Below are 23711 nucleotides of genomic sequence, written 5' to 3' on the forward strand. Positions count from 1 at the left end.
TCTCTTGGAGACATAGTATATCAACAGGTTTTAGACAAATTAGTTCACCCAGTCGACGTCATTTAGCAACAGCCAGAAGGCCCCCTACATTCAAGATTTGGATATTCAACCTAGCCATTGCTTTATAAGACCAATTGACCGATTAATCTTCCCAATATGCTGTTTAATACAGTGCATTGACTCCTTTCTCTTTACCTTTGTTTTAGTTAAAAGAATACAACAATCAGAACAGAAAATAGTGAACAATATGACTCTTGCTAGTAGACCTGGTTCTTTTTTAAGATTTTTGTTTTCTCCCCCCATCCCACCCCCCAACCACCCCACTCACCCCAAAATACACCCCCCGTGACCTCCCTCCCCCGAACAAAGGCATTCAGACTCCATCAGAGTCTGGGTGATGAAATGCAGTGCGACACCTGAGCTACCACCTTAGAATGTGTAGATAAAAAAAAAAGGAACAGAACAGAGGGGACCAACCAGAACGCTACTAAATATTAACCGATGGCCATGATAACACTCTCCTTATAGTGCAAAAAAATACTTTGTGGATTTTAAATTCGAACAAGTTGCTAGCTTAGCAAATGATCTACTCCACCCCCCTTTTAATGTATCTCGTCCAAAAAGGCTTTCGCTTTAATCTCAGACAAAAAGAATTTTGTCTGACCACCTCGAACCACTTTAAGCCTTGCAGGACTATTCAAGTAAGCCTGGGCTCCCTTGTCTTGAAAATGCTTGATTAATGAACGTAGTCGCCAACGTCTCTCGACCGTTGCATGGCAAAAGTCTGGTCTTGTTAAGTACAAAGGGTCGTTGAACATCAATTTGTGATCAGGCCTAGCTTTCTCTGCAACTGTCTGCCTTAGCAAAAAATTTCCGAAGTAAACTAAAATTGCTCGCGGATAGACTCCAAGTTTGGGCGGTGGATTAAACGGCATCCGATGGGCACGGTGAACTTCAGCATCCCAGTTCCAATTAGTCATTTCAGGCATTGACTCCTTAAATAGTTTTACCACAAAAGCACGTACATTTTCCCCCTCCACTTTCTCGGGAATTCCCAGTATGCGTAAATTGTTGCGGCGTTGCCTATTCTCGAAGTCTTCGGGTTTCCATTTGATATCAGTTAGTTCTTCTTCTTGCAGTTTGATCTTTTCAGTATTTGCCGTAGCCTCATTTTCATTAGAGAGCACCCTTGCCTCAATCTCGGTAACTCTTTCCCCAAATAAGTTACAAGTCTTAGAAAGTTTCCTGACCACCCCTTGCACTTTGCGAAGAGCTGCTCGCGATCTCTTACTGTCAAGGGGTGTCTCTTCCCTCTGAGTAGCAATAGCCTGGAGGATAGGCTCAACAGCAGTGGGGGGTAGCTCAAATGTATTAGAATTGTCGGGTCCTCGACTAATGTGCAAGGACTGGCTGGATGTGGGGTGGCCCTCAGCTAGCCCTTGCTGTTTACATCTGGATGCTGGTTTGGTTTAGATCTTATAGTATTCGTTTTCAAGCTCTCTTCAGCACTACCCCCCTAAGATGTACTAGACATAAATTCAGAATCCTCATCAGACTCCCCATCAGACATGAAATGATCTGATCACTGAGCCTCTGCCTCTGTGTCTGCACCGGTATCATCTGCGAAGGAGTAGAATTCGCTTAGTTCCTTATCCCCCTCAGGTAGTAAATGATGAATTGAAGTCGTGGGTCTTAGGTCGTGCGTAGCTTTGTTCAATACCATAGAGCTGTTAATCATCTCAGGGAAGACCAAGGTCGGGGACACGCTCATTGCCAGATCAGGAACAGTTAATAATGGTGGAGCACATAATAATGGAGCACAAAGAATAGTGAGTGCAATTTGGGTTAGCTCCTGACTAAGGGCATCAAGGGCATTAACCTAATTGATTAGTTCCTCTTGCACCCCCAGAATATTTCCGCCTGCCCCAGAAAAGGACATACAGTGCCCTGCTAAGCCTTGCTCGTCGTTAACAGCCGTAACTGCAGCGACTGCAGTTTCCTCAGATACATTGAGCTCATTAGTCTCATTAGTCCCCCCAAGAATGAGAGTACTTACAGTTCTCATAGGGAGAGCAGGCTGGACAGATCTGGAGTCCGATATTTCCATTTCAAGCCCTTTCGCAGGGCTCCGGGGGCTAATCAAGTGTTGGTCTGACAGCTCAGCTCCGCTACCTGAATTAATTACACTTGCAGCGCTCTCCGCTTTTTCTGCATTCTGGGGCTGGGGCTGCGAGATCAAGGATGATGATTGTGTTTTACTCTGAACCCCTTGCTTTTTCAGAAGCATGTCCATCACAGTGCTACCAGGGGTGGCCGTTAGTTGTGCATTATCTTTATTCAGCTTTCTTCTAGAGGCCAGCACCTCCTGCCTGGAACACTCCATTGCTGATGTGTGCTGCTTCTTTCCTTTGGTCTTTCCCGAGGGAGAGGAGACGCTGCCTAGCCCGCCTCCATTCCGCGATTCAGTCCGCTGCTGCCACTCCGCTTCCTCGCGGAGGGATCTAGCGGCTTTCGCTAACCTCGAACGAGCCGCCGCGGCCGAGGCTGCAGATGTTGTCTTAGGAGGCATGACAGAGGGCTCTAGGGGGACAGCAGTTACGGCGAGATATGTTTTTTGATGTGCCGATTTGGATACCGCTTCGGGAACCGTGCTGGAGCCGCTACACTGTATCCGCGGCTGGAGCGTTTGGCGGGAACACCAGGAGCACCTTGAAGGAACAGATGCAATTCGCACACGCCAGAAGAATGTATTTAATAACATTAGTTCTATACAGGACAGGGGGCATACCTACACACAAACTTCAGATATTATTTATCTGTTTCAACAATACTATCAGAAACTTTATACTGAGGATGTGGCCACGACTGAAAGCGAATCATTCGTATAGCTTAATAATCTTCTTAATAACCCAGAGGCTGTGAAACTTTTAGACGACTTCTCCCGGGAAGATTTAGAAAAAGAAATTACATTGGCCGAGGTGCTGGCTGCCCTGTCGTCACTCTCATCGGGCAAAGCCACCGGCCCTGATAAATTACCGATTGACCTTTACAAAATGTATTAAAATGTATTAAGTCACCAACTTGGACCTTTCCTTCATGATTTATTCTTAGGGATACAATGGAATGGGGTGTCCCCCGAGTCATGGAACAAGGCTAATATAATTGTCTTCCCTAAAAAAGGTAAACCCCCCGAGCTACTAGCTTCTTATCGCCGCATTTCGTTAATTAATTCGAACTCCAAATTATATGCTAAAGTGATGGCCGCCAGGCTCAGTGGGGTCATTGAACACCTGGTCTCCTCGTGGCAGCATGGTTTTGTCCCGGGCAGGGGGACTACTGATCATACGCGCAGGGCTATTGCTCTATTTGATGCCATGTCTGTTACGGGGGGTCGGTTGTCAATGATCCTACTGGACGCCGAAAAGGCCTTCGATCGCGTCTCATGGAACTTCCTTTGGGCGGTCATGTTGCAAAACAATTTCGCCCCCAAATTTGTGAAATCTATTAAATCCATGTATCTATTCCCCAAGGCAAAGCTGCAGATCTTAGGTTTGAAATCTGGTCACATCAACATTTCCAGGGGCACCAGGCAGGGGTGCCCATGTTCGCCCCTATTATTTGCACTTTATATCAATCCCTTAATTTTGAAATTTCTTGAGAATCAGGCAATTAAACCTATTGTTTGTGGCCAATTTGAGACGAAAGTATTGGCATATGCCGATCACATTGCGGTAATTACAGCTGACCCGATGGAGGCTATGAAGGAAATTGAGAATGTGACTTATGAATATGGCAATCAATCGGGATATTTGCTTAATAAGGGGAAGACAGTTATACTATGCACTGACAACATTGTCTGCCTTGATAGAAGGAGAGCCAATAAAGCCACTTACTTGGGAGTTATTATCAGCTCTAATATTAAACATATTCCTAATCTTAACTTTGATCCTCTCTTTGATAAGATAAAAAAAGATCTGGATCGGCTAAACAGTCTCCACCTATCAGTTATAGGTAGAGGTAATTTTTAAAAAATGAATGTGCTACCCAGATGCTTATACCTTTTTCGAGCAATCCCCCATGCCATCGATGATAAGACACTAAAAACACTTAATTCTCTTATGTCTAAATTCGTATGGCAGCAAGGCAAGATTAGTAGATCCCACAAACTTCTTTCACTACCATTTTGATAGAGGTGGGCTCGCTATACCTAATATCATCTTACATTATTGGGCAACAGTTCTTCAACAAATCGCCCCGTTGATCAGCTTCTCTACCGTTGAAACTAATATTGATGCTAGTTCAATACCGTCAATATACAAGCTTGTACTTGGGCACAAAGCGAAGGGTCTTTTTACACAGCAAACCGACACGATTTTTTATAAAAAGAATTATAAATTTGTAATTATAACTAGCGCCTGGAGGGTATGGGACAAAGTTACTAAGCATATGCACATCGGGAAAATCAATAGGTATTCTCCACTGTGGCACTCAAATGTTACAACGGGTCTGGAATTTGATGTTACAGCTAGGAAATGGGAAAGGATCGGAATAAGAACAGTCAATGATTTTTTGTTAAGAGATTTTGAAACTACCTTCCTAGATTTAAAATTGAAGTATCATTTGTCCAATAGAGATTATCTCAAATTTGCACAGGTGTTTGCCAAGCTTAAAGAAAAAGAATCAACCATCTGTTTGTTAAGAATCAAAATTATTGAAGCAATGAATAGATCAAATACTAGAATTGGGACATTCTATGATATTCTTCTGACTAGAATTCAAGATGATCTTGAAAAAACTGAAGTAAAGTGGGCGGCTAAATTAAGTAACGCTGATGTCGATATCGACAGAGTGCTGGAATTGACCAGTCACCTTCTTATGTCCAGTAATCTTAAAGAACAGCTCTTTAAAACTATATTCAGTGTCTATTACACTCCGGCCAAGTTACATGCTTGGGGTAAAAGGGAGAATGATTTGTGTCCCAGATGCTCACAAGGACCAGCAACCTTAATTCATATGTTTAGTAATTGTTGTGAGCTTGCTGTAATTAAAAGTATGATATCAGACTTCTGGGAGAGCTGTTTGGTCATAAACTCCCTGATTCTGATACATTGTATGTACTAGGATATGATAACTCTCTAAGTCTATCAAGAAGCGAAGAAAGACTGCTATTTATAGGTACTGCGGTATTAAGAATCATATTGTCCGCACGATGGAAAGAGGCTGACCCACCCAGTTACGAGATGTGGTTAGCCCGCTTTCTCGCGGTTTTTAGTTATGAAACTGCCATATATGACACAAGGGGTTGCAAGGCAAAGAAACTCGGGGAGGCAATATGGCTCCCCGTCACTAACTGGAAAGCTGGTATAAGGCCGACTCTTAGTGATAGCAATCACTGCTGAAGCAATACACTGTTGACAACATAAGGGCTGGATGAAATCAGGACTGTATTGTCTAATCAATTTTAAGCTGGGTGTTTTCTTTGTAATAGTTTCCTTTTTGTCAGCTTTTCAGCTTGCCTGCCTCTTTATTATCATCCCTATGCAGCATCTACTTATTATGTTTTGAATTATTGTTAATGTATGTTTTTGTTTTTGACTCTTGTTTTCCCTGGTTCAATAAAAAAAAAAAATAAGTATTGTTTGATGGCTTTTCTTCATGTTCACTAGGATCTTCAGAAAAGTCATTGAAATTGATGAAATAGCCAGAGGCAGTTTTGTCAATTGTTTGAATCGCATCAGGATTGTTATTAATCTTTGTAGTTTCTTCTTCCTTTGTCATATTAATATAGTCTGAGGCTACATCATTGTAGACAGGTGTTTTTTGACGAACTGTTGTAATTTGGGTTTCAAGAGGCACTAGTTCCATGGCTATGTTGCATAGTCCTTTTTTATTCACTGCAGGTTTATCAAATGTGATTAGTCTTTCAGTTTGAACCTCTTGAATTGTAGCAAGGTTTGGTCTTCTGCTACATCTTGGGAGTCCACTGGGCCTACTACTTATTATTGGCCACATGGTTGTGGTTTTACCAGGTCGATTGATACAACTCTGTTCTCCTTTTTACCTGCAAGAGGCAGTAGTACTACTGATCTTGTTCCGCTGATTGCTAAGACAGGTACTGCTTTTCTGTAAGAAGGCTCAAATTCCTTCTTCACCGCGATCTTTTCTCTGACCAGATCCCCAATCTTTGGATCCAGACAGGTCTTGCTGGGACAGGTGGTTTTTCTTCAGTGGCCGTTGGCTTTAGCTTTGTGTTACTCAGACTTCTTCTTGTTTCATTTAAGTCCTGTAAAACAGCCAAACGATCTTTGATATCAAAGGTTTTTGTTCCACTATCGTGGTCTTCGGTTATCATTCTAGTACCAAACAAAAGTTCATACGGAGTGATTCCACCCAGAGAATTTCTTGGCAGATTATTAAGACTACGTTGGACATTTATTAGATGTTTGACCCACCCATCACCCGAAACTAATACCCTGGATGTCATAGAATGCTTTATGTCACGGTTTTTTCTTTCCACTACTGCATTACCCTCAGGATGGAAGGGACTAGAGTATCGCAATGCAACGTCCAAGCTGGCAATGGCCTCCTTGTAAGCTCAAGAGCTAAACGCAGGACCCTGGTCAGAATGTAGCGTGCCGATTGCGTATGTGCCGATAAAGACTCGCAAATCTTTTAGAACAGTTCTGGCTTCAAACGAGCGCTGGGGCCACATCCAAATGAATTTTGTCTTAGTAGTTGTGGGTCCGCATTCGGCCGTAGGGACGCCTGCGTGATCAGACCCTCTCCCATATGTGCTTCTTGAACCAAGTAAGCCCTCCGTTTCCTGTTTGGGATTACTCTGTCCCCCACTCCAGGGATTTGAGCAAAAGGAACGGAGTTTGCATTAATTATCTATGTATTTCCGAGTGGATAATTTAGAGGTAACGCCGCATAGTTGCCTTCAATTGAGGCTTTTACTGCTAGTAGCGTTTCACTGTCTATTCTTTTTTTAGAACGCTTAATTGTAGCTACGGAAGCCGTGTGGACAGCTGCCTTTGCGGCTTCATCAGCCAATGAATTCCCTGCAGCGTGAACGCAATCACGTTGATGACTCAGTGTATGGATCTTTTGTAGTTTTTTCTGTAAAAGAACTACTTGTTCCCAAAGCATTTTATGCTTTATTGTGCCACCTTTCGCATCTTTGAAACTGTTTTGAGCCCAGTTCTGCAAGTATTCATTGAAAGACTGGATGCAGAATTACGAATCGCACACTATTAGTGTGGGGAATTCGCGATTTGTATTCTCAATCGCCATCTTGAAAGCCTGTAGTTCAGCTCGCTGAGCTGTACAATCTCCGAGTGATTGAGTTTTTGTGACCATAGGTCTGAATTTACCTTCGCGCCAGCGACCTTTAACAATCCCGCACGCAGCATTGTATACTTGTTTATCCACAATCCAGTGTTGTGCAGATCCATCTGTGTAGATTACACAGACGTACTGTTAAAGAGGCAGAATTTCGGTCGGCAGAGGAAATTCGTGTTCATATTCTAGATATTCTAGTTTTTTTATATTGGGATCAAAAGCATGTTCAACGTCTGTTGAAGAGAATTAACCCATTGTATCCATCTTGGATGTAAAGCTTTAGCATTTGGAATGCTCGCTCTTGTTACTACCTCTAGGGCAGGTATAGGTGTAACGACTGATATGCATTTTCCCTGTGCCAGGGCTCTTTCTTTCGCTATAGCAGTTTGAACCGCAGTCAGAATTTACTCAGTTGAAGTGAATTTTATTTCAGCTTGTGTGTACAAGTGTGATTTGTAAGCTATTGGTACCGTTTCACCTTCGTTATAGGTCAGGTACGTGAATCCGCATCTTCCTGGGATGACTCGGATTACAAGGTTGCGTACATTTACGCGTGTTTGTAGCTTTGTTTTTTCTAACATGTCCGTTTGTACTGAACGTAAAATTTCTGTGTGTGTTTGAGTCCAAATAGTTGGTTTGAAATCAGGTTTTATTAATTCGCAGGGAGGTTTAACCCTCTCTGCGTAATTCAGAACGTAAGTTCTTCCAAAATTCAGGAAACCTAGAATTGATTGTAAGTTTTTCAGCGTTTTTGGAGCTTGGAGCAGCGCACATTTCTCTAAGAAATTGGCTGCCAGGCATTTCCCTTCACTTGATAATTCATATCCTAGAAATAGGACAGTGAGATGTGCAATCCGCAATTTTTTTAAGTTGAATTTGTAACCTTCAGATGCGAACCCAAGTATAATGGTGTTCACTCTTTTCAAGTGCCTGTCCAAATCATCGTCTGTTAGATAGATGTCATCGACATAAGATAATGCCTCATCATCATACATTTGTAGTAACTCTGTTACTCTGGCTGAAAATAATCTTGGGCAATTCTTGAATCCCTGGGGGAGACAGCAAAATTGCCTCCGGGCCCCCATACCTGAGAAAGCGGTCAAATACCTGCTTTCTGGTGCAATGTTTTGACAGAAGAAACCATTTGAAATATCAAATGTCGTTTTATATTTTTTGCGCACGATGTTATTCATCAGTGCTGCACTGTGTGAATTTTGTACTGCAAATGTTTTGCAACAAGAGTTTAAGTGTCTGTAGTCCAATACTAGACGATATGAATTGTCTGGTTTGGAGACAGGAAACAAAGGATTGTTCATTTGTGAGGTGCATGTTTCAATCACCCCCTTGTACTCAAGTTGATCTAAGATCTCACTGACTTGTTTTTTAGCTTCTTGCTTAACAGGATACTGCCTTTATGCAGTAGGTTGATTTTTTAACTGGATTTTATGGTGAGGGGATTCTATGGCAGGACCGGAGGCTTGGATTATGCTTTTCTTCCTTCTCTTATTTATTAATACATCAAAACACAGCAGCCTCAGAAAAGCTTCAACCAATGCTTGTACGCAAAAACAGAGAAGCATTCAAAAACACTTCAATATCCAAAGATAAACTACAGCTCCCATGAGTCCGCCAAAACAGTCCATAATGTAGTCCTTCCACTATGTCCACAAAGTGAAGATAACCAGTCCCTCTTTACTCTTCCTCCTCTTTCTTCACTGCTCACGCAGCCAGTTAAGTGCCTCAATCTTTGTTCTTACATTTGTGTTTTGGGTTTCGTTCTCGCCGTCTGCTGAAAGGCGGGCGGGACAAGGGGCTCTATTGTTTGGTTTGTTTTTCCCTTTCAGAGCCCCGTAGTCGAGGGAGAGTTTTTCGTTCCTTACGCAACTTTTGGCCAGCTTTGGATTGCGGTGCATAAACGACCGCTAGAGGGTGCTCGTACGTCTCGCCGGCTCCTCGGCGCGCTCTCCTCACTCGGAGGAGCCGCGGTGAGGTGCCTGATGCGACGGAGCCTTGCCCTCGACTGCCCCTTGAACGCCCGGTTATCGGGTCTGTATTGTGGCCCAGAATCAATTGTTTACGCCCCTCGGGGGTCCGTAGTGTGGTTTCATTACGGCGTGAACCGCCGGCAGGCAGGTGTGACACCGGGAGTTTCGTTGCTATTCCAAACAACAACAAAACAAAGAGAACGTGGAAAGCGCGTTTTTGGGGCGGTGAGACCCGGTCCTAGAGAGGAGGATTTGGGGTTTGGTGCCACCCTTATTTGCCTACTGTGTTTTGGCCCACAAAAATATCATTCCAGTCCCAGTGGCCTGCCCATATCTTTTGACACCCTCCTTTGTGGGTAGTGTTTTGGCGCACGCTTGCGTCCCTCGCCCATTGCAGCATGAACCAAGGGGAGTACGATGAAGAGGGGTTCCACCCTTAATTAACTGATGATGAGTTCTACCAGGCAGTGGATAGTTCGATCTATTGTTGCGTCACTGAGGTGATGGGTCCCATGGAGGACCGCCTTTCAGTATGCATAGTGGAAGCGTGCGCAAAAAATTGCGCAGGCCCAAGCTGGAGTACCTACTGGTCTCCCGGGCCCCTCAGGTGAGGGCCCTCCTGACCCGAAGAAGTCCTGCAGGGAGAGTGCGACGGAAGGGGGGCAAGGGGTGGACAGAGGCGCCTTTTTAGTGCCTTCGGGACGCTTTTTTAGCCAAGGCGACTGCTGCTCCACCAGCGCCACTTCGGCGGCTGAGCCATCGGTGGCCTCAGGAACGGCTCCTCCGTCTCCGGGTGTAGATTCCCCGGACACGGACGACGACGAGGGGTCGTTGCATTCTTTGCGCCCATCAGGCTCGACCGCGGAGTTGCCAAGGGACAGTTCGGGCATGCTGGATCCGGATGAGATCATGCATCCGCGATCTGCGGCCTGGACGCCGGGCGAACCGGTGGCCAAGTTTGTAGCGAGTCGCCTACGCAAACCGTTGGAAAAGGAGGCTAGGGGATGCCTGCGAGGGGAGTGCCCGAGGCCCACGCTAGAGGGTAAGGTGGCCTTAACACCAGAGTTGAATGCTAAGATGGCCACCTTCCTGGCTAATTTTATGAAGGACCCGCGTAAGGGCATCGACCGCTCTTGGCGGTAATGCCAAAACAAGCTGTTAGACGCGGTTGGGCCTGCCACGAAGATCCTCGACATGGGGGAAGAGGCGAAAGCCACAGGCGCGGTCATCTCGCCCGAGGTCCTGTCCAACTGGGTGCAGCAGGAACAAAGCAGAACATAGAGGGTGTAAGTTGAACCCACGGGTAGACCTCAATGGGGCACCAGAGCTACTGCCACAGCGTGGACATAGAGGTAATACGAGAAGAAGATCCCAATAAAGTGTGAACCTTGGTCCAACCACAAACAGTGATAGCCAGGAGAACAGAATGGGCAAAGGTAAGCCTAAGCAGGGAAGTGGCCTGCCAGATAGGGGAAAGCCTCCCAGAGCACTGTGCTCATGGATTCAGCAGAGACGGAGGCCCACGACCAATCAATTCACATGCATTTGGATAAAATATTGGCAGCCGACACGAAAGTTACCTTACAACAAGACATGGGGACAGTATCTGTTGGCCTAGGCCAACTACAAGCAGCACACCACAAACTTGTAGACAGAATGAAGGAAGTGAACTGGTGGTATAGGAAATAAAACCGGAACAGCAAGATGCTTTGCACAAGCTGGCTGACCTTACCACCAGAGTAGCATCCCTGAAAAGACGAGCCCAGGATGCAGAGGGACGAAACCGCCAGAATAATTTCAGAATGATGGGGATCCGGGAGGGCACAGAAGAAACTGACATGGTCAACTACTTACAATCATGACTCCAGCAAACAGTGACACAGGGGACACTTTCAAAATTCTTTGCATTAGTAAGAGCACACACAGTTCCATCACAGACTCTTGGCCCTGGTAGACCCCAAAACCCAGTGGGGGCAAGAATGTTATACTATAAAGATCAGGATACCACAATCCAACAATCTCATACATATGGCCAGTAAATGATCGACAACAATAAGCTATCAATATTGCCGTTTTTTACAGCAAAAGTTCAAGCACATTGTGCTTCATTCCCAGAAACCAAGAAGGCACTGCAAAAAGAAGGCATACAATATTCCCTACAATACCCTGTTTTGGACTTGGCCCGTTTTCCTGAAATTTTTCGCTTTTCACCCCCCTATTTCAGCATGTCTCCTCCATGGTAGAGAAATGTATAGGCCATGTGTGGTGTGAGATGGCATGTTAAATGTGATGCAATGGTGTGCGCACCTATAATTCCCCCATTGCAAGAATGCACCCTGGTGAAATGTCGCTTTTAAAATGGATGCCATGGCAGTGTGTGGTGCCACCTGACTGTGGTGGGTTAGCAGTCTAGATGTTCGGTTCCCAGCCATCCCAGCTTTTGGAGGGAAAGCCTGGCACCCAGGGTGCTCTACTCCTCCCCCTGAGCCAGTTAGAACCAGTTTCCCCAGACACTTCTAGAAGCTTCTGGCACTGTCTGGTAGGTGGGGTGGCGGCGTATAAGGAGGGGGGCTGTGCATCCATGTGCTCAGTCAGAGCATGGACATGAACGTGAGGGGACCTGCTGTCAGGAGGTACCGCCATTTGGGCCTATGTGCTGTACCCTGCACCCAACTGAAACCCCTCTGATGTCCACAGGGCTAGTGAAGCCCCACTGCAGGAGCAAAGGCTGCTGTCCTGATCAACATTTGGGGCATATATACTGCATAAAACCACATCTCTGCCATATAACCTCCCCTCCACCGCCACATATCTACCCTCAGGGTCCACCAACTGGATCATAACCTGGAACGGTATGCCCGCCCTTACCCATATCAGCACCCCTCTAGCAAACGCTGAATAAGTGGTGCCAAATACCTGCCCCCGCCACCTCTTCTGTAGTGCAGTGCATTCTTGTTTAGTCAAGTGAGTTTCCTGTAACAATGCAATCTGAACACCCCGCCTCACCAGATAAGCATGCACTTTGTGGCGTTTGACCATTGTTCGCAGTCCCCGGACATTCCATGTTAGGCATTTCAAATTAGGTAACGTCCCCATGGTAAACAGTACTGTACCAATTCAGTTGCAACCAATTGCTGCCCACATCGTTGCAGTTGCTGCCCCCCAAAATAACTGTTGAAACAAAACCCCAAACCCCACTCCCCAGGACAGAGCCTAATAACCCAGTTTCAGCCCCGTTCCAAACCTGTAGCACAACACACATCAGACTAATCTGTGGTCGTCACCACAGAAGGCCTTAAGGGCCACAAGGGGGTGGATTATCGCCGACCCAGGGCAGGCAGAGCCCCCCGCCCCGCGCTTCCCATCCCGCACTGCTTATACACCACCATACCTGCCAGCCCTTCAAACACTAGTAGAGTCTGCCCCTGTAGAAACAACGATATCAGTAGTCCCAATCAAAAGTCACTCAATAAAGAGTCCATCTGATGTCTATAGGTAACCGCAGGGCCCTTCGAACTCTCCGCCTCCGATAGTTCTTCTCCAGTTCTGCCTCCGTCTTCACCAGAGTCCGATTCAACCAGTTCCCTCTCCTGTTGCGACCTCGTGATACTCGCTGTTGCTGCCAGCGCCCCCCCTCTTATCCGCGGCCATCTGACCCTCCCGCTCCGCTCTCTTGAGCTTGTTTCGGGAACGGATTCGCTGCAATTTTCGGATCTGGAGCGGTTTGGGTCTCTTTTGTGGATTCTTACCAGTCCGGTCCGTGCCGGCTCGATACAACTCAAGCCACGACCACGCTTCACCAGGGGTCTGGAAGAATTGGGTGTTCCCATCCAGGATAACACGTAGCTTAGCTGGGAAGAGTAAGGAGTATTGAATGCCTTCTTCCCTCAACTCCTTTTTAACCGCTAGGAAGGACGCTCTGCTCTTTTGGACTTCCTGTGTATAATCCGGGAAGATCGTAACATGACTATTGTCAACCTGAAAGGGGCCCAATGTGCGAGCTCTCTGTATTAATAGGTCCCGATCTTTGTAGTGCAGGAGTTTCACCACCATCAGCCTAGGTGGTCGGCCTAGCGTCGGCGGGCGAGCTGGTACCCTGTGTGCCCGTTCCAGGGAGAAGAAGGGAGATAGGCCCTCTGGCGCCACCACCGTCCTGAGCCAGTTCTCCATATAGGCCACTGCGTCTTCCCCTTCAATTTTCTCCGGAAGGCCTACAACCCTCACGTTGTTCCTCCGATTACGACTTTCCACATCCTCTGCTCGTCTCTCCAGTGTGTCCAGGCGGCTGAGGATATCCGTAATTTTATGTTCCGCGGTCACCACCGCCGGTTTCAGGTCTTGAAGCAATTGTTCATGGTCTTTCACTTTGTCCGATAGCTTGGCATGATCCGCTCTCAGGAGACCCAGCCCTGTGGCAACCTGTGCAATGTCCTGATGTAAAGCCTCCTTAGTCGCAGTTATTGCTTCCAAAATGGTGTCCAATCGCTGGTTCAGCCTCTGTTCCTGCTTCGTCACCAACGGGGAAGCCCGGGCCTCACCATCTCGGGTCAGCGCAGTCGAGTCGTCCTGGCCCTGTTCCACGACGGCGGCCCCGCCAGCAGCCGCCATCTTAGTCAATTCGGGCGTCGTCATACGGCCGCCGCAGGCCTTCCTCCCGGCCTCGTGATCCCAGTCTCGGGAGCCGTGCCCTCTACTGTCGGTCTCAGAGCAAACACCCCAACTGGTCCTCTCCGGCAATGCCAACAGCCTCTGGATGCCGGGGCCGCCCGTCTTACAATCACCAAGGCCGGGATTGGGGGGAGGGGAGGGTAGAGGCGGATGTCGTGTAAGCCGTACAGCAGTCCAACGCGGGCCTCCGCACCTCCGAGTTCACTCCCCAGACCCGTTCAGGTGGGCCCTAGCTTCACCAGCCCTATTGAAGGAGGCTCACACTTCAGTTCGATTCCGGGCTGCCTCGTCCCTTGGGCAGAGACCGCCGTCCCTCTACGCCGCCATTTTCTTCCTTCACGGCGCAGCACCTCCGGCCTCCACTTTCGGGTCTCAGCGGTACATTCGGTCTCCCGAGAGCTCTCAGCTGCTCTCCAATGTTTCCTCAGCACTTCGCAGAAGGAATTCGCCGTTCCGGGGACGCCAAGTTTGTAGTTTTCAGGAGAAATACCGGGACCATGCGCGGAGCTGCAAGCTCACGCCGCCATCCCGATCGGCGTCCAAGCCACGCCCTCTGTCTCATGCTTAGGTCATGCTTTTGTTCTATGCCTAGCAACTGATTTCATGCCCTGATGTTTTCATTACAGGACTGAGAAATGAACTTATCTTTTTCTCTTTTTCTTTGTCCTTCGCAATGGTTCTGGCAGCGGTCCGATTGCCCCTGCTGTATAAATAATCCCCCTGGAAATATTGCCTTGGCGCCAGTTGGCGCAGTATAGCGATTATTGTGATCACTATTGTATGTTTGACACAATAAAAAAGTTATTCTTTTCACCTAATCTGGTGTGGTCTCTTCTTGTGGTGTGCCTTGTATGTCGCCTGTGTGTACTGCGTGGATGCTTTGCACATGTCCTTTGGGGTTTGGCCCGCACGCTCTGCACCATGCTACCCCATTTTTAAAACCCTGCCAGACTCCGGCTACATGTTGTTAGAAGAGCACACTTTTACGACTCCCCAGAGGAAGTATGGTCATGGCTGGAGATGTATAAAGTAGGTGCCAACCTTCAAGTCAGCAGAAAGACAAGATAGCAGGTTACAAGGCACAATGCAAGAGACTCAGAAGATCAACCCACAGGACCCTGGTGTAAAAACTTAACTCGTCACAAACAGCACAAGAACGTCAAGCAGCACTGAAGGCAGTGGCGGGAGTCATGTCAGCGCCTTTTGAGGAAGGGGAAAGGGCTGGATCCACAGATCACCGCACAGGTGATTCGGACTCAGGGGCGTTGAAGCAGAGCGAAGTGCAGCTCCCAGGGGTGACTCCGGGCTCTGTGGACAAACTCATTTGAAGCAGACCTGGGAGAAGAGTACAGTTAAATGGGGACCAGGGGGAGGTGGATGTATAAAGAACTTTGCGAGAATCAAGAGGGAGAGAGAGGACCAGATAGCTAGTCCAGATCCCCGGATTATATGTAAGCAAATCAAAAGGAGACTAGCTAGAAAAAGGAGGTTAGTCTGACATTATTTTGTTATTGTCATAGCGACTCAGTGTTATTGGCGGTGGCACCTGTTGGGTGTCTTTAGAAAGCCCTCACCCACCAACCTAGTTGGTGGCATGCTTCATCATCGGGCCCACCCAGTGACACCTAGCGTAACATGCGCGAACCACTTCCCGGCCGCGCATGCGCTAAACACCTCCTCGGCCGCGCATGCGCACGGCAGCACCACCATCGCACGCATGCGCTAAGCCAGCGGCACTACTCCGCGCACTAGCGCGATACGAAGGGCACTCACCTGAGCATAATTTCGATCCGAAAAGCCAGTCTTTCTACCATTACTCTTCCCTCCAGGTGCCACCAATCATGCAGTTAACGTTAGTATAAAAAACCGGCCACCACAGCCATTCATTACCGGTTATGCGAAGGAGGCACAACAGGTCCCACGCTGGAGCTGACCAGAAATCCTGTGAGTATGCTGAACATCCCTACCATAGGTAAGCGCTACCCTTTCTCCCACAGGTCTCCTTACCCCAGTGGTCCTCTTTCTCCCTACCAGGGCCACCCCTTGCCTCTTCAATAGCCTTGGAGTACAAGCAAGCCTAAAAAAGCGTAAGACATGGTGCTTGCGCCACAATACTTCACCATTCACTACTGCAGTATTGTTACCGCTGTTTTAACCACTTCACCCTCGAATTTTCAGTGCGATTCCACAATAATGATACCACCAGTATCATTACACTTGAGCCGCTCATAGCCTGCACTAATTTGCTATTAAGCCGGCTGTCATAAATTAGGATCAATATTTTCTAGTGACTCTTTTTCTCCTATGTTTGTCTTGTCCCTGTCTCTCATTGTTAAATGTACAGGTGATCTTGAGAAGGGAATCCCCCCTCTCACAGTTATATACACTTTAGGGCGTGTAGACACATAGACTACACTACACTTACCCTAATTTTAACCTACACATATTTTTATTGTCCTGAAGAAAGCCAGATTAATATAAGGCACTGGCTGAAACATGTTGACACATCTAGGACGTAGGAGGTCGTAACCCGCCTCTAACGTCCCTCAGCCTTATTTTTAACCGCTGACGGAGGCCCTTTTAATAAAGTTTTCTCACCCCAGGGACCATCCGCCAAGCCGTTTTAACCTCACTTCTCTGTACACCTCACACCGCACACACAGTGACATACCTGCTCCGCTGTAATCAGGCGTCGTAGCACACCCGGGACACGCTAGGTGTCACTGGGTGGGCCCGATGATGAAGCATGCCACCAACTAGGTTGGTGGGTGAGGGCTTTCTAAAGACACCCAACAGGTGCCACCGCCAATAACACTGAGTCGCTATGACAATAACAAAATAATGTCAGACTAACCTCCTTTTTCTAGCTAGTATAAAGAACTTTGACAGGTGAAAATTGACGAGTCAACTTTTGATAGCGGAGGAGAATCAACTTATTTTAAGAACTATGAGGACTATAGTGGAGGGCTGCAGTTCTGGTATTAAAAGAAGTGTATACAGAGAATTACTGAGGTGCTAGGTAATAATGGAACAGCTGTGGGAGCATACATTTATCCTAGAGAGGGGCAGGAGGTCTATATTGATACTCCAAGCCACACCCGCACCTAGATTGACTCCAGCATGGGAGAGTCTGAGTCATCTATATTTCTTACTTTTTACATTTCCTACAGGTTTGGGCGGCCGTTGCGAAACTGCCTAAGGGACGGGGAGTACTTGTTCACGAGGTTTAGTGTTCGTCAAGTGGTGCTAGTACTTGTAAAACATAGAGGGGTTAGGGCAGGAGGGGAGTGGGGAAGCAAATAGGCACAGTTACATGACTGCGACATAGACTGCAGGAGTTCATCAGGAGATCAAGATGATGTCCTGGAATGTTCGTGGCCTGCGTTCACAAACTAACCGCCAAAAAAAAGCAGCTATGCCATTAGGAAGGGTGCACACATTGTAATGAAGCAGGAAACCCACTTGATGGCAGAAGAGGGGGTTAGATTACGAAGGAGGTGGCAAGGACAACTTTACGTGACTTCTTATTCTGCTTTTTTAAGGGGTGTGCTGATATGATTCCAAGCCGGCACCCCATTTGCGATGCAAATTACACTTATAGACCCAGAATTTGTGTTGGTACAGGGTCGACTCCTAGGTAGAGAAATAGTACTGGGTAGCATATACGCCCTGATCAGGACTACTTTATGTTTTTCGAGAGATTGTCCGCATCTCGATCTTCTTTACATGGGATCGAGGTATTTATGGGTGGAGATTTTAATTGCATAGCGACCACCAACCCAGATAGCTCAACCCCTCCGCTATCCCCACATTGGTCACTAAACTAGCACAAGGTTGTAAAAAGTGGCTGACACAGTGGAAACTTGATGACTTTTGGAGAGTGCAACACGGACTGTCACGCGATTATTCATACTATTCACACCTTTACAATCTACACACAAGACTAGATTTGTCTACTCTGATACTGACGTCCCTGGCAACACACACAGAATACTTGGGTCACACCTTCTCTGACCACAACCCCCTCCTTCTCTGTTTTCGACCACTGCCGGAACCAACAGTGAGCTCTAAGTGGCGCCTCAGTCCTGCTTTAGGCAATCCCTGGAGGAGAAGATTGATTGCGGACTACTTTCCGCACAATCAGGGCTCAACTACCACCAGAGCTACAGAATGGGAATCATTTAAGTGGTGGTGGACACTGCTTTTAGGCACAACAGTGGGACTAAGAAGAGATTGTTAAGGGAGGTATCCCAATTAGAGTCTGTCCTGTATGAGCAGGGATGTAAATTGTTGAAAGATACAGATAGGCATAGACAGTTAGAAAACAGAAGACAGGAATATAATGGTGCACTCGAACAGCGACGAAAACTAGACCTACGCGAATATCACACAAGAATACACGAAAAGGGTGGTAAAGCAGGTAGGTTACTAGCATGGCTAGTGTGGCCTGAAAATAGAGGAGCACCAATAACACAAATTATAAATGCAGAGGGGGAAATGTTATACCTCCCCAAAAGTATAAATGAGTTTAGCACATACTATAAAAAACTTTATGAGGCTCTGACTCCACAGCCGGTAGGGGACATAGCAGAGTTTCTGGCACCCTTGCCATTGCGGTCCCTGGAACCACATTTGAGGGCGGGACTGGAGGACCCTGTGAAGGCCCATGAAATACGAGAGGCCCTCCGGGAAATGGCCACGAGGAAAAGGCCAGGTCCAGATAGGCTACCGGCAGAGTTTTACTCCTGTGCTGGTGCAGACTTTGGTCCCAAAAAGGGATGAGCTATATGCCGAAGCCTGGCATAAGGGTATATTGCTGGTCTCCACCAGAGATGCCTTAGTGATCACCTCCTGAAGACTAAGAAGTCAGGAGCACAGGTGTTTGTGTTTAGACCACGCTTATGCTTAATACAGACCTTAAAATTCTGAGTAAAGTCCTGGCATTGAGAAAATTACCTCATATGACAACGCTCATTCATAATGACCAGAGTTGTTTTATACCGACAAGGCCACATCAGCTAAGATCTGGAGACTCCTTCATATTCTGCACCATCCAGATAGGGATCATTACCCTGAAGCTTTGGTAATGTCAGTAGACCTAGAGAAGGCCTATGTGCTACAATGACAAAATTGGGACTAGGAGACGGGTGGGGAAAATGGGTCAAAATACTACTGTCGCATCCCAAGGCACAGGTTAAGACGGGAGTGGTAATATCAGGACCCTATAACATCTTCAGAGGCAACAAACAGTGGTGCCCACTGTCCCCTCTCCTGTTTGCCCTGGCTATTGAACCTCTGGTGGGGTTGTTTAGATACACAGGAAGAGCGCATGGAATATTATTGGGGGAAAGAGAGCATATCATTTAATTATATGCAGATGATAAACTGCTGTGCTTTAGAGAAGGGAAAGGAGGTGTAGTGCAGGCACTGGACCTTCTGGAACGTTATGCCACACTAACATGCTTAAAATTGAACAAAGCAAAAACCTAAAAATTTCGGGTGACAGAGGGGCATGCCCAGCCCATCTTCCCGTGGACCTGAACTGGGCCTCCTGCACCTTTAAATATCTAGGGATACAAATATTACACAATTTGGTAGATCTGAAAGATGGGAATTTAAAGCCAGTATTGCGGTCCTTCAGTACGACGATTCCTTTCTGATGCTCGTTAAAACTTCCCATGATGTTGCAGATTGCGCTTACTAAAATGATTATGCTCCCAAGACTGCTGAACTATTTTGTAGGTTTTTTAGGATTAAACAGAATGGTGCGTGACCTGATATGGGACGGGATGTGGGAAGAAATAGGGTCTCATTGGCTGTGCTGCAGAGAATCCCAGTGGAAGGAGGCTTAGGGGTCCCAGATTTTGAATCATACTATTTGACAGCACAGCTGAAATGGTTAGCCGAATAGGTGGACGGATGGGACCTTGAACTCTTGACTGTCACAAACCCAAATGCAGTCCAGAGGCTACTTAACGTTGTGCTCATACATCCTTCCATGAAGGTTCTACATACGGGAGTGCTCCTGCGGGAAGCAAATTTTGCTGGAAAAGATCCCAAAGACGTACGCCGGAATATCACTCTATGACCCAGACCTAACTCTGGTCGGATTCCCGTGTGGAACTCCACCTACTCCTTTACCGGAGGCACATTACCAGTTGGAGGGAGGCCAGAATCACGACAGCGGGGACCTATATCAGGATGGTGCATTAGTCCCACTTGAGGACTTCTTTACCCAGAGCTACTTGCCAAGTGGCCAATTTATTTATTATCACTCTGTAGTGAAAATCTTTAAGGAACTATGGGGAACTGTCCAACGAGAACAGCAAACACATGGCAAATTACAGGTCTTGATCATGCTGGGGTCCGTGAGACACCTAGTAAAATGGAACTACAGGGCTCTGATAGGAAGGGTGAAGACACCACTAGAGCGGGTAAGGGTCACATGGAGTGAAGCAGTGGGGAGGGACATAGAAGATAGGGAATGGACCCAGATACTGCGAAGCACAAAGAAAATCTCTAGAAATGCTGCACTGAAACGTATTCACTTCAAATATATGCACATGGTTTACCTCACGCCCGACCGACTGAATGTGATGTATAGAGGGGAAACGCTGGAGTGTCCCAGATGTGGACAACAAGATGCGGGCTTTATCCACATGACCTGGGGATGCACAACACTATAGGAATTCTGGGACACAATACTAACCCAAAAAATGCGATGCTGGCCAGGAACCTCCCAAACTCCATTGAGGTATGTCTCCTGGGGCTATTCCTTAGACCGAAGGCTAAAAGAGTGGTTTCACGATTCGTGGTCCTGGCCTGGGTTTTGGCATCTAGACGGGTGGCCATGACCTGGAAGGCCCAGAGGAGCCCCACGGTAGCACAGTGGGAACAAGATGTAGATTGCTGGGCAAGGACAGAAGAACGGGCCATACAAAGGGAAGAAAATGGGGGACTCCGTAGACGTCTTATAGCAGACCTGTGTACAGAGATAATGAGGGCTTGGTGCTCCAGAGAAGCAGATCTACAGGGGGAACATGTGAATATGGAAGGTAATGTAGAACAAGACAGTGACACATCTATGGAACCATAAGTGGACATAGATAGCACGGACTAACGTTGGAAGAACACCTCAAATGACAGATTCCCCTCCTTCCCCCTGGGCCTTCAAACTAACCCTCTATTAGAGATAATAGAAGCAGGAGGAAGTACCACTATACGACACACTGTTATGGTATTGTAACAGAGCGAGGCGGAGTGCTACCGAGGAATGGTGGATTCCCGTAACTGACCCTGTCATGCCTCCTTCCTTACAGACTGACTCCTGGGATACAGGACTGGACGACGTAGATGAGGAACGCGGCGCCTTTAATTGGGCGTACTCAGAGGAGGAGGTGACCCCTCCTCCTGTATACGTCTGCGAGGTCGGATTGGATAAAGAGCAGGAAGTACGGAAGGAAGCGTGTGACATCACCCCGGAGGAGGAGAAGGCGAGGAGCGGCGTCGGAGAGCGGTTGGAAAGAAGCGGAGAAGTCGGTAAAGAAGGACACCGAAGGAATTCCGAAGAACAGGCCGGAAGAGACGAACCCCACGGAAAGCCAGGAGGCCAACGATCCTGTGAGCCGCCGTGCCACTCTCCCGGGGGAGGAGCGTGGCTGTCCCAGGTACGGGAGCGTATGGCGGTGTGGGTGGGAAGACGGCGTGCATGTAAATAGTGTACAGCAAACCCCGTTCGTGTTTCCTCGTATTCCCCTACCTCTTGTGTTCATTACCCCGCGTTTATCCCTCACCTTCTGTACCCTCCCCACGTCACCGACTGAATAGCAGCAAGTTCAACACTGGTGCCCTCCTTCCCCCACTTCACACGGCCCCAAGGTGCAATTCCCCACAAAAGACTGTAGAACTAACGGTTCCCTCTCTGTTGGTCTTCCTTTTCATGGGCTCCGGAGCGACGAGACTCCTCCTTGACCAGACCTTGAGGCCAAGACCGGAAGACCAAAGACCCGAGAGAAGGAGACAACCCCAGTTCAAAGACGGATCCCAGTCAATTTGCTAGGGAGAGACTTACGTTTAGGACCCGGAGAACTTTGCAACCAAACCCTAAACGTACAATACCAATAAAACCCTCTTTGCTTCCAAGACCTGCTGTCCATCCAGTTTCGGATTCTCTACCGGGTTTGCCTAGCAGTCCTGTCCCAGAACCAATTCTCAGACCTCCGGGTAACCCCTCACCCATACACCCGGTCACAGTGGTGTCAGAAGTGGGATCTACTCCCTCTGAGCAAGAAACGACCATGGAACAAATCATACAGACACTAGTCGATGGTCAGCAAAAACTGGAATGGGCGGTCAGCCAACAAATCAGTACAGCGGATGCGGATCGAGCCCTGTTCCGTAGCACTATGATGCAACAAATGGATAGTTTGCAAAAAGTGGTTCAGACACCGGGGACTGCTGTCTCGGTGGATCGAAGACCGGCTGGACCACATCCAGCCGGATGCCTTCCTGGTCAATTTCGAGAGGGCCGCACGGGCATGTGGGTGGCCAGAGGACAAATGGCCCTTTTTCTTGCGCCCTTGCTGACGGGCGAAGCACAAACGGCATACCAGGTCGCAAATCATGCTGGTACCTCCTCATATACTGCAATCAAGGAGGTGATACTAGATCACCTCGGGATGGACCCCGAAGCATATAGACTCAGGTTTCGGAAGGAAACAGGGGTCACGGGGGAAAACCCTAAGACACTGTATTTACGCCTGAAAATGGCGGCAGAAAAATGGTTGCGTCCCGAAAGCAGGAGCAAGGAAGATGTTATGACGAGTATTATACTTGAACAATTTATGGAAGCTCTACCCTATGGGACCCAGCGGTGGCTAAGACAGCACCCCGGACTGACCGCAGCTCAGGCTATAGAAATGGCGGCGAATTACACCAGAGCAACTCCTAGACCTTCTCCATGGGAGACTGAAAAACCCACAAAGGCTCTGGTACCACCCCCGAAGACAGAGAAAAAGAAACCCATCTACGAACCCCTAAAGCCACGGCCATTCCGTCCGGATGTTACTCCAATGAGGGGACCCCAGTGCTTTGAATGCGGGGAGTGGGGCCATGTTGCGAGGTTATGCCCCAGAAAGAAACCGGTTGAGGAACCCATGGAAGTTGGGTACATACCCAAAGCTGTGATGTACTCCGCCGAAATGGGACCTTCTTATTATGTAAGGGTACTGGTGAACCAAGCACCTGTAAAGGCGCTTCTCGATTCAGGGTGCAGACAATCCGTCATTCGGGAGAAATTGCTGGTACCATCCCAAATAGGGCGGGAGGGCGTAGTACACATCCGGTGTGTCCATGGGGACGTGAAGACATACCCCCTTGCACGCATCACTATAAACCCGATAGGAAGGGAACCATGCTCAGTGAGAGTAAGAGTGGTTGCATCGCTACCCGAGGAGTTGATCCTCGGGGTGGATAATCCCCATTTCCTGGCCTTATTTAAACGAGAGTTAGCCAGTCGACCAGTGGAGGCCTTCTTATCAGTCGAACCCTGGGTCATAGACAAGGGGTTCAAATTCGCACAAGCCAACGATCCGACCCTTTTGAATGCGTGGGATGCAGCCCACGTGGCGCAAACCACCGGCACTGTTCAGGGATACCCCAGGTTTAGGATCGTAAACGATCTACTCTATCGAGAAGGGAAGGAGGGGGACCAAGGGC

At 47.7% G+C, this 23711-nt stretch overlaps 1 protein-coding gene across 2 annotated transcripts in view; it reads right to left on the bottom strand.

Annotated features, from left to right (window-relative positions):
- The window catches only part of NSUN7 (NOP2/Sun RNA methyltransferase family member 7), a 1179115-nt gene that overhangs the window by 575837 nt on the left and 579567 nt on the right, over positions 1-23711 (bottom strand). The window lies entirely within an intron of this gene.

Source organism: Lissotriton vulgaris, chromosome 3_2, assembly GCF_964263255.1.
Source record: "Lissotriton vulgaris chromosome 3_2, aLisVul1.2, whole genome shotgun sequence".
Taxonomy (NCBI): domain Eukaryota; kingdom Metazoa; phylum Chordata; class Amphibia; order Caudata; family Salamandridae; genus Lissotriton; species Lissotriton vulgaris.